Source organism: Bidens hawaiensis, unplaced genomic scaffold (genome assembly GCF_021521415.1).
Source record: "Bidens hawaiensis isolate Kalapana, Puna unplaced genomic scaffold, B.hawaiensis_p1.1 tig00008861_1, whole genome shotgun sequence".
Classification (NCBI taxonomy): Eukaryota; Viridiplantae; Streptophyta; class Magnoliopsida; order Asterales; family Asteraceae; genus Bidens; species Bidens hawaiensis.
In genome coordinates this window covers 116,921-129,155 of record NW_027491640.1, presented here as the reverse complement: position 1 = coordinate 129,155, position 12,235 = coordinate 116,921, and the positions used below count along the sequence as shown (strand labels likewise).

The 12,235-nt window shown below is 31.8% G+C and overlaps 2 long non-coding RNA genes across 5 annotated transcripts; one reads left to right on the top strand and one right to left on the bottom strand.

Annotated features, from left to right (window-relative positions):
- Positions 1-3,290: 3,290 nt before the first annotated feature.
- Positions 3,291-6,862, bottom strand: LOC143530210 (uncharacterized). The gene is made up of 4 exons (XR_013134815.1): positions 6,817-6,862; positions 6,666-6,741; positions 5,455-6,480; positions 3,291-3,827 (listed from the first exon to the last, which is right to left on the bottom strand). It is a non-coding gene; the product is annotated as an uncharacterized LOC143530210 (long non-coding RNA).
- A 1,779-nt stretch (positions 6,863-8,641) lies between these two features.
- On the top strand, positions 8,642-10,460 carry LOC143530209 (uncharacterized). Of its 4 annotated transcripts, XR_013134812.1 has the most exons (6): positions 8,642-8,877; positions 8,990-9,054; positions 9,220-9,287; positions 9,364-9,607; positions 9,845-9,943; positions 10,051-10,460. It is a non-coding gene; the product is annotated as an uncharacterized LOC143530209 (long non-coding RNA). The 4 variants fall into 4 exon arrangements; XR_013134813.1 differs by having other exon boundaries at positions 8,793-9,054; positions 9,364-9,653; XR_013134814.1 differs by having other exon boundaries at positions 8,797-9,054; positions 9,220-9,256.
- Positions 10,461-12,235: the final 1,775 nt, after the last annotated feature.

Genomic DNA, 12,235 nt, shown 5'->3' with positions numbered 1-12,235 from the left:
CATACTCATATTAAAAAATAATATTTTTAAAAGTACCCCATTTTTAATAATTGAAATGTTTGTAAAAATAAACTAAACAATACCATGTTTTTAGATTTAAAAAAAAGTTAAATGATATAAATTGTTAAACAAAAATCAAATTATATATAAAACAAATAGTATGAAAAGAAAAGAAAAGAAAAAAGAAAATTAAATTGATCATATGTTAAGTTGGTGGGTTGTAACCTAGGTTGTGTATGAAAAATGATTTTATCTATTTTTTAACCTTTGAATAGTGTCACAATATTCTCATGTCACCGATAAAAGTGGTCTCTAGACAGTTTTTCTTATTAAATAAACCAAAACTATAGTCAGCTTACTTATATAAAAAGTTAATTGACATGACCGTTTTTTATTTTGAATTTGTTTTGATTCAAGACGTTAACAAATTTATCTTAAGTAGCTTAAAAGGACTTGTTTCAGTTACGACCTAAATATAATGCGGTTGATGCGTACCCAAAAGCCTAGGTGATAGCATTCAAAGATAGGATTTGTTTTGACATCATAAAAATTAAATAGAAATAATGATAGTACTTATGGATACAAAAGGCGTGTTCATGCACTTGAACCAAGACCACATGTAAGTTTGGTTTGGGTTGGGTTGGTGAGGTGTTTTTGAAAAAGGGTGGGGTTATGAAGACAAATAATGTAAATCCAGATATCTGATGTTTAATTTGAACCTCAATTATTTATGTTGGGTTGAATAACATGCAAGATTATGCCTGGTTGTTAAGGATTAGATAAGCTTGCAAGCATCATTGATGGCTTAATTATATTACTGTATTATTTTATTGACTAGTCTAGTATGTTTAAAAAAAAGGTAAATTGAATTTTAATAATCTTATAATTTTGCAGTTAATCAATAAATCACTTATCTTAGAAAATAGTTGTTATCGGTCTCACCTATTCACACTAATTGTTTTCATTGAACATCGGTTAAAAAAAAACTTAATGCCGTTAAGTTTTTTCCAGATTTTCAAATTAATGTTTTAGACTTTTAGAGTTTTTGATTGGAATGAGGATACGTGTGAATTGATGTAAAACTTACATCGAAGCGGTGCTCCAGACTACTTGATTTTTGTTGAGTGGAAGTTTAAACACCTGAATTAAAGCATTGTTTCGTCGTTTGAAGAACCGCTTCGAGTTAAGTTTTGCATCCATCGACTTGTATTTTTATTCTGATAAAAAAACATAAGTTTGAAATTTGAAAAAATATATTGACAGTGTTAATTTTCTTAACAGAGATCCGATGAAAACAATTAGAGTGAAATGTTAGGCATGATGAGATATAAAGTTGACCGCCTTTGTTTTACTTGGTGTTTCTTCGGTTTGTTTATCCAAATTTAAATTGATTTTTATTTGCAGCCCAACCCAATCCATTATGATGATCATCAGCCCACATAAAAAGAAAGGGGTTGAAAACTTGTTGCCGTGTATGACCTTAGGCCCATAAAGGAAACAAGGCCGGTTCCGGGTACAGGGGGTAGAGGTGCACAAAAAACCTGTACCCGGAATCGGACCCGAAAAAAATACCCGAAACCGGTTTTTTTATATCCAGGTATTCTATACCGGAAACCAGAACCGACCCTACCCGTAGGGTATGCATTTTGATGTCAATACTCGTACCCGAAACCGTACCCGATTTATACCCGTAAATACCCGGACCTGGTCATACCCTATACCCGATACCCGGTTATACCCGATACCAATTTTCTAATACCCGAAATAATACATGAGTTTTTATAGTATATTTTTATGTTTACTTCACAACTTTTATGTTTACGTTTTTGTAAAATGCATACTACTAAGTAAATAATTTGTATTAAGTGGATTTATGGTTTTTGTAATATAGTTTAATTATTTTTATACATTAATAAGCAAATTTAGATTTTAAACAAACTAAAATTGTATAAAAAAATTACATATTCAAAACCGGGCATTAATACCCGGTCGTACTCGGACACATACCCGGTTCCAATACCCGAACCCGATCATACCCTACCCGGGTACATAGGGTTGAGTTTTTCTCCTCAATACCCTACCCGAACCCTACCCGATTTCTCTCAATACCCGATCATACCCGAAACCGGTCCATACTCGAACTCGGGTATTAGAAAAAACCCGATTTGTGCACCTCTAATAAGGGGCATATAACATTTAGATGTGCACAAAAGAAACCGGTTTCGTACCCGACACTACCTGACCCGCGGGTACGAACCGGGTTTTGGGTTTCTCGGTTTCTCCCCGGAACCGGAACTGACCTGGACTCGCCAGCACTGGTTCCACCAATACTCGGTCAAACCCCGAACGAAACCCAATAAAAAAACCGTCAAACGCGGTTCCTACCTGACCTAGTTTTTGACCTTTGTTGACCATACCCGGTTTCGGGTTCTGAAAATACCCTGTTTGTGCACCTCTATATAACATATGGCAAATGCAAGTTAGAAAATAAAAATAAATTAACCATAGCTGACCGAATTCGAACCAGTGACTATTCAACAAAGTGGAACTATGGGAGAAGATGCTTACCATTACAACCACCTTGAACTTGTTGTCATGGGTTCACTTCAATAAGTTTTGTGAGTTCACTAAAAAAATCGTATTTATCGTCCCTAATAAAACTAGTAGTTGACCCGTCTGGTGAACAGGAATATCAACTTTTGAATATGATGACTACATTAATTTGGTTTTTAATTAATATTAATTGTGACATACATATGATATGAGTCGAAACATAATGTTAAGAAGTGATTATTGTCGCCTTCTAGCAGGTAAAAATCATTTATATAAACTGTTGTAATTTACTTATTTGTTCAGTATATTGGATTGTTCAAACGTGTATTTTTTTGTTGTTAATATAATAGATGAATGATTAATTAAAAAACTGTTAATGTTTGGAATACAAAATAACTATTTAGATGGCCAGGGATAAATAGTTCAAAAGTCAAAACCCTAGAAAAAATGAATTCGTCTCCAAAAAGAGTTATGATTTTTTTTTCCGAAAATAAACCTCGTGTTTTTATTTTAGCTTTATGCACATAATACCCTTGATAGACAAATAACCGATCTACAACTTTGCCACACCAGTTTTGCAACCAAATAAGTTTTAATCTCCACAAGAAATGTTTTGACATGTAACGGCTGCTTGCAAATAAACCAAAAAATTATCTACTATAATATTTAATAGCTTCCGGTTATAATGCCTTCAACACAACTTGTAAACTAAGTTCAACAAAACTTGTAATGCCTTCACCAAACAAATCACACACGCAAATGCACTAAAGTAAAGTATAAATACTCTTCGGTGGTTACAACCGATAACACTAAAACAAACAACGCAAGCGAAGTGAACACAATATCCAACAAAAATACATGAAATATAAAGAAATAATTAAAGGTTACTAAACCAAATTAAAAAAGTAGCTTGTCTACGCATTCAAACATTCATATGTTGTGTCCTTCGACGTGTTCTCTTAGGCCTTGGTTGATCACAACACTCACCAGTAGGATGTTCAACTGTCGTTGTGCTGACAGAGATGTGTCATTACGTAAGGATGTGTCAGACTCGTGCTCGTGTTTAGTCTTGTCATCTGGCTGCTTATTATGAAATAATATTTGACTTAAGAAACGACAAAAGTAACGAAAGAAATAAACACATGACAAAAAAGAGAGAAAAACAATGCCAAAGTACTCCCAATCACGTGTGTTGTGCGGTCGGTACCATCATCATTTACACCATCGTATCTACAATCGTCACCTTTGTTTGTATGACCGCTGTCATGAGCTCCCTATTTTTTTTCAGTGAATAGTTGTCTTAAAATCATAAAATGTATAGAAATAAGACATGTTTATGAAAAAGAAATGAATCTATACTATATAATAAATAAAGCTTTTTAATGTCACATGTCATCATCTAAATGTTTCTTACAAAATTTTCTCTCATCTCTCTCATATTAAATGCATTTCTTTTTCTTATTAATTGTTTTGAATTTTATTTTTTTCTTTTTAATCTTTTATTTTCTCTTTTTAATAATCTTTTTCTTGAATTAAAAAATTAAATACCAGCCTAAATTTGTTATTTGGTTTTATAAAAATATACTCCCTCCGTCCCATTTTAAATGTCCATTTTTCTTTTTTTTTTGTTGTCCCAATTTAAATGTCATTTCTATACATATAAATTCAATTTTCAATTGTGCCCGTACTATTACATATAAGGGAGAAAAAATGGTTTTTAACCATAATAACTTAAAATACATCATTGTCATTTTATAGCTCATAAAATAAAATGATCAAACATTTCTTAATTTGTGTTTTTTGGGTCCCATGACATTTAAAATGGGACGAAGGGAGTATTGTATTGGTTATTACTATTAGGTTCTTATAAGTAACCAATTTGCGCGTTAATTTTGACTAATGATTGCAAATATAATGTTTTAAATCTATTATAGATTAATTGATTAATATTAAGGTTTTATAAGAAATAATATTATTGGATGAAGAGACAAAATTAACTTAAATTTAAAATTATGATTGTTTACTGAATTGCAACTTTTTATCTTTCAAGCCTTTAAAAGACAAATTCACCAATAAAGCCAATAAATCTTTCTAATGTCACATGTTATCACCAAAATGTTTCTTACAAAATTTTTCCTCATCTCTCTTATATTAAATACATTTTTTCTTCTTATTAATTGTTTTGAATTTTATTTTTTTCTTTTTAATCTTTCATTTTCTCATTTTAATAATCTTTTTCTTGAATTAAAAAATTTAATACAAGCATAAATATGTTATTTTGTTTTATAAAAATATATTGTATTGGTTATTACTATTAGCTTTTTATAAGTAACTAATTTGCGTGTTGATTTTGAATAATGATTGCAAAAATTAATGTTTTAAATCTATTATAGATTAATTAATTAATATTAAGGTTTTATAAGAAATGATATTATTAGATGAAGAGACAAGATTAACTTAAATTTAAAATTATGATTGTTTACTAAATTACAACTTTTTATCTTTCAAGCCTTTAAAAGACAAATTCACTATTGATGTATTCACGATTTTATGTTAATTTAAACAAGCAGGTTTCTTTAACTGTTTAAAGTATCAAACTGGTTAATGTCAAAACAGTTTATGATTAGAAAGAGTTTCGGTCACGGGTTGGTTTAAAAAGTAACCATTTACAACTTTTTTTTAATTAATTATTTAATCAACTCATCATTTATGTTAAGTTCATCATCTTAAAAATTCATAAAAATATAAACACTAGACTACATGTTTTGGACTTATTATTATCATGACTTGTTATTTATCATGACTTATTATTATTGATATCTTAAAGGTTTTGGACTTATAAAATAAAAATTATTAAACCCATGTTATACACGGGTACCTAACCTAGTAATAAATATATACCAGTTATGGTGTTGCTATGACTATTTCTAATGGAATAGGTGGACCCCATAATGATTCATCTTCCAACGCTCATTCATCCTCTGTAATCTTTGAAAGCCACTCATTATCGTCATTCAATATCTTCATACGAAGAATCCAAAGGAAGCGAATTTGAAGCAACAAACGGGGATGCAATTTTCTGGCATCCCAACTGCATATCACAAATGTACTTTTGACACGGTAAACTCTCGTGAATTCATAGGTGCCACATTATAATCAGTAATCTTAATCTTAAATACGACACTTCAGGCACATAAAGCATTAAGCAAAAAATTGTGAACCCAAAAACTATCATCCCCAGCCTACAAAACTACATAATAAATCTATATTTCAGTATACAAACAAATAATAAATAAACTTAGAAGATACACAAATACACACACACACACACACATAGTTAAACATAATAAGCCATCACAAAAACAAAAGTATATTTGCTTAAACATCAATAACAAACTTCTGCTATACTCTTAGCAACCAAGTCATCAGCACTTATGCCAAGAAGTACCAACGCAACTTCATCGAACATGACACACAAAATATCATCATATGTATCAAGAAAACGAACAACCAACCTGTAACTGTGGAAGCGTAATCTGAAATAAAAAAAGGTTCATGCACAATAACTATGTATATAAAACGTACCCATGACGTGGAGTAGAGGTAGACACATTGTTTTTACAGTTCGAACAATAGTACGTAGCGTCAAGAAACTTAACTTTTTTACGACATATAGAACATTGAACATGCTTCCAATCGTTAAACAAATCTACGTCAACTAAGGTCGCACCAACATTGTATGTTGTGCCGGTAATCTAAATTAATGTAAAAAAATTGAATCAAGACACTATAGAAACCTTATATTTTTTACTAATAAAAATAAAAAGTACCTCAGACACATCTCCTTGTAAATATATGTTAAGATCAACAACACTATTTACAACAGAGTCTTCGGTTGTTTGCACAACAAAAACAGGAACCGGTAACCTGCAAAAAATTATAAAAATCTTAAATTTGATAACAACAAAAAACAGTGCTTGAGGTAGTTAAGAAGGATTAACAATGTTAGCAATATAAATAGCGTTGAAGACATCACAATATGGTATTTGTGACTGGTGCAATTTATTAAATATTGTACCTAAATATGTAAACGCTGAAGACGCAGAAAGTACCTTTGGATTTGGAATAATATCCATCTTAAGTCCATCGCCTTGCACGAGTCTTTTAATTGCATTCAAGTTCACTAACCTGGAATACTAACAGTGTGAATAATAATAATAACGACTACCAAAATGAAACATGTTCAATCCGTAGCTAACTCACAAGTTGTTGGTGTTATAGATTTTGAAATTTTCAATTGACTTGAGCTCGTTGTCCTTTTGCTCATCTTGTGGCACTATGAGTCACATGCCTGAATGAGCTAAGAATATCTACAAGATACACAATAAATAAGAATAAAATGAATTTAAAAAAAATCATAAGAACAAAATCTCATGTTAAAATCCTTAAAACTTGTGGCAACCTACCTTGTATAGACTCATTATCAAGAGCAGGGGTAAGAGCCCATTGCCACACTCCGAGTTTCAAATATACACGTGCCATAAGTGATACGTTTGGAACACCCACCAAACCAGTTGGTGATGATGCTTGATGACCAGAAGTAACTGAAAGCTCTGTGACAAAATCCTGAAAGCGAAAGAGTAAACAAAATAAAGCAAACTGATAATTAATTATAAATGCTGTTTCTATTAAAAGTTATAAAAAGTAAAAACAAATGAAATGATCAAGCCTACCTTCAACCAAGCAATTGATTTTAAACTGAACCCGTTTTTGACCCGTTAAAAAAGAAATCGGTTTTGAACTGAAAAACTGATTTCTTTTTTAATCTGGTTTAAAATCAATTGTGGTACACACTCCATTCTTCAGTTCAATTTTGATCTGCAAATAATGTTGATTGATAGGGTTATAAGTGGGTTCAAATGAGAAAAACAGGGGTTTAAATCAAGCATTTATGTACCTCACACTTCAGTGGTGGTTCATAAGGATCATCAATTCCAGTTAATACTATAATGCTTTGATTTTATTTGAATGAGATTGTAAAATTTATAAACTTCTATTCTTTAAAACTAACTAAATATAAAATGACCAAAAAGGATATAAGAGAAGACAGCTTGCAAAATGAAAACAAAAGGGCTCTCAAATAGGCATGTAAACGAACCAAACGCTCACATTTATATTCACGAACGTTTGTTAAATTTTGTCCATTAGATTACGTATGTTCGTTCATTTCTAAACCATTAAATAAAAAGTACCTCTTTTTAGCTTTAAAGTACCTCTTTGATAGAACTTTTATCAAACACATGGTGGGCATAAATTAGGCATTTAGGAATTACCTCATAGAAGATGAAAATCCTTCAATAGACTTCAATCAACTCCAAAACAAATCCAGGCCGCGAACCCTAGCCGAATGAAAAATTGAACTGTTGTCGTCGTATATCAGCCATGGTGGTGTATCATCGTGAAGATGCTTGAGAAAATTGAAAAACAAAATAATGATTTCAATTAACATAAATTAGGGCTCAATTACCTGAATTTAGGGCTCAAACACCTGCAACGATTCGTTTACTTATTTGAATCGAGTGCTAAGGTGGTCTGGTATTTGAAATTGAAACCTATGTTCATAATTGAGTTGAAGTGAATTGATAACCGCATGTGAATATGAGATAAATGGTAACCACCATGAAAACTGAAACTGCCACCCCAGGTCCTTTCTAGGGCTTAAATTGCATGTTGATGACGCAGAGTATCTTCATCTTTTTACACGTTACGTCCCACTTTACAGGTGTTGTCTTCTTCCGTCTTCATTCATCTTTACGCCACTCCCACCCCCTCGCACCTTTCTATTCTCTCATCAGGTATGATTTCATTGATTTTGTATTGATTGATTATTAACGACATCAGCCCTCCTCTTTTATTTACATATTCCTTACATGATTGATGAAAAACCATCATTACGATTCAAGCTACAATTCATTCCCTGAGATTTCTCCTTGTGTTTGTTTATATTTTTAAATATGTAATTCTGTGGATTTATTATGTCATTTTACTGACATAAGGTATGTTTTTTTGAATTTAGGTATACGGTTGGTGAATCGGAGCAGCAACGGGTAACCCTAATTTCATCCTTGCTTTTGTATGTAAAAAGGCTTTCATACGAGTATAATTCTAGGGGTTTTTTTTTTTAAATTTATGGTTTTATTTTTAGAGTATCATTGACGATGGTAGTTCAATTTTCTCTTGTAGGAGTATCATTGATAATGACAGTTCAATCTTCTGTGCGTATCAACACGAGGAATTTTTAATCTTCAAGGAATAGTTAATCGGGTGAGGCTAATCAAGTCTGTCTCATATATGTTTAAGCTTCCAATTATTGAGTTTATATATTAGTATCATGCTATCACTTATCATTTTTAATATTTTTCATTTTGAATAAAAGTAACTGGAAACCTCACCAACCGAGTATTCAAGAACAAACAAGGACCTTTAAAGCCAATGGAAAAGGTGAGCCTTTTATGATTTTGATTGATTATTACTTTATGCCAATTTTACCAACTTATTAGTTTAGTATCTATGTCCTTATAGTTGATAGAATTCAGTCATTTATCCATTATGTTTGGTGCAATTTAAAGTGTATTTATGCCTTATTTGTCTTAACAAAATGTGCAGGTTTCACATTCATATTTCATGAAGCAAGTAGAAAAAGGTAACAGCTTTAGTGCAGCACCTATTATTGGGTAATAGTTTATAACAGTTAACATGTATTAGCGGTTGCAATTGTTTTTTGACCTAATTAATTTGCGTTTTCAACAGCAAGGTGAGCGTCTCCTGAACAAGTAGCCGCCTTATAAAAGGTCAACAACGATTGGTGGAGGTGATGACAGAAGGCGGTGTAGGTACTGTAAAGATGTAGACGAAGAACATAGTTCTCCATATTTTTTAGCTCAACGTAGCTCCTTTTTTGCTGCATATAGTTGCGCATAAAACATTAGAAAAGGAGTCGGCCCTGATACGCCTACATGACATAAACCCGCGCTCAAAACCGCAACTCATACGAGTAAGGATTACAGAAAGAGCCCTGTTATCTGTTTATTGACTGCCATGTAAGTTGTACATTAAGATCAATAAATGTCACAAAAGAAAATGGCATCTTTGTTGATACTTCAGAGTTTAAACTTTCTTGAAAATTTGTATATACACTATTAAAATAAAATAACAGTATGCATTAAAATGACTAGATTAGATCATCTATGTGTATGTTTTCTAACATATAATACTTATTTACTCGGTGCAGGGGATGCAATCGAAGTCATTGCAGACTTGAGTCAACAGGAACGCTTCGACGAAATACTAATAGTGCAACAACGAACTACGTTAATGTTAACGCAAGAAGGTGATTATATGCTCACTTTATTGTTTGTTTTGGGTCATTGGTTGGCTACATGAGAAATTCCTTTATAACAATGAAAATACCAACTAATTTCTTTTATTAATCTTCAGCATTTAAGGATATTAGATTGGAAACCACCACAGGTTCGGGTGATGATTGCAACATCCGTTATTGGGGTGTGACAATGATGGTGGTGCTGGACCTTCAGTGAGTGAGTGGATGTGGAGATTTGGAACCCCTTTATTTTGATCCCTTTATTCTTAAATATGGGTATTGTAAATATAAGTTTTCATTCAATTTGTTTTGGAGACTTTTGTGTGGAATTCTTGATTCATTCTTTTTAATAAAGTTAAAAGTTTTGGTGCTTAGACTCATGTTTGTAATCCTTTGGTGTGGTCGGTTAGTATTTTGTATAAGATTGTCCGATATTTTCATAAACAATATTTCCATTAACGATTGAACTTCGGCTATGGTTTCACAACCCCCGCAACGCGGGGGTCGAATTACTAGTTAAATATAAGTTTGATCAAATTGATAAGTGTCTGGTGTGGTTGATTGGCTCACCTTTGATTTCCAAGTTCTCATTTTGTTTCTTTTCTTACTTGTCCGGGTTCGATCCATCTGTGCCTTTTTCTATTTGCAATTTAATTTTAGATTTTATGATCCAACATCTCACAAAGGTATTTCTTTTTTATTATTGTTTATTTGCTTTTAAACCCTGAGTTTGACATTTTTATTTTTATTTTTATTTTTATTTTTATTTTTTTATATGGTTTATATCTTTTGAATATTTTAATTAGTTTTCCTTTTTATTTGATATACGATTTAGTTTCGGTATCGTCATGAACCTAACAAATACTGATTAAACTGTCATGCGCCTAATCCTTATCAAGCGAAGTCGATTTGCACCCAAAATGAAGGGTTTTTACCAATAATGATCCCTAATCGAATTCGCGTCTATGCTTCGACGCAACACGACGAGTTAATATAAGTTTTGTTTCTTTTGTCATTCTTTGCTTTCTTATTTCAATCATACGTTTATGATTTAGTGCCGAATTTGTGCCCGTTCGCCGTCGTAAGTTAGTTTTTTTGTTACCACTAATACTAACCAGTTCGTGTTGGTTTGCTTCCACAACACACATTTTTTTTGTTTTAAATACGTATTTATTGTATTTGGGCGTTGACGAGTTTTTTTTGCTCTGATGTCGTAACCTGATACCGACTGAATACACATCGACGGTGCAACACACGAGGTATTGTCCGCTATTGTTAGTGTCGACTAAGTTCATGATGTTTGTCGTTGCAACGCATTCTTTTGTTTTAAATATGTTAATTTGTTGTATTTGGGTATTGGTGTATTTACCTTTTTTTGTCCCTGTATCGTAACCCAATACCAATCGAAATCATGCCAGTTCACCGCCGCAACCCACAAACTGCATTTGCCACATATAACAGCTAAACAACACATGTCTGGCGTAACACACCGGGCAAGATACCTAGTTTTAGTGAATAGTTAGTAAGAGAAAAATTGTTGGTGAATTATAGATAATAATTATAAATGCATTATTTTATTATAGGAAAAATAAAAACATATAATATATTAGAAATTTAAAAATTATCCCCTTAGCGTTAAAAGTAAATACGTTTACAAAAATTCCAAAAAATCGTGACATATTGAATAGGGTGTTAAGGTTTATGTCACGGTTAGATCGTGGACCTTTCATATCAAGATCGGTATCAAACTAAAAATATCCAAAGCAACCAAAGAACCACAATCAATAAAATAATTCAACCATGAAACGCCCATAACAAAATGTACAAACTAATTATCAACAAAAGTTAGATAAAAAACAATGAAATATTAAGTGACGAATACTAAATCGATAAAAGAAACATTATAAACAATGAAAAGATCACTTGAAATACAATTAAATGCAAACAAAGATTATAAAATAAATTATTATAAAAGTAACTCTTATAACCTGATATGTCTATAAATAAACCTAATAATAATAATCTAACTATCTATATAATTGCCTACCATAAAATTCTACGTGTCGCTCTCACATCGCTCCACACATCATTTAGATCCACCAGATTGCTTGATTTTTAAATGGAGCTCCACACATCATTTAGATCCACACATCTTTGTTTGCATTTAATTGTATTTCAAGTGATCTTTTCATTGTTTATAATGTTTCTTTTATCGATTTAGTATTCGTCACTTAATATTTCATTGTTTTTGATCTAACTTTTGTTGATAATTAGTTTGTACATTTTGTTATGGGCGTTTCA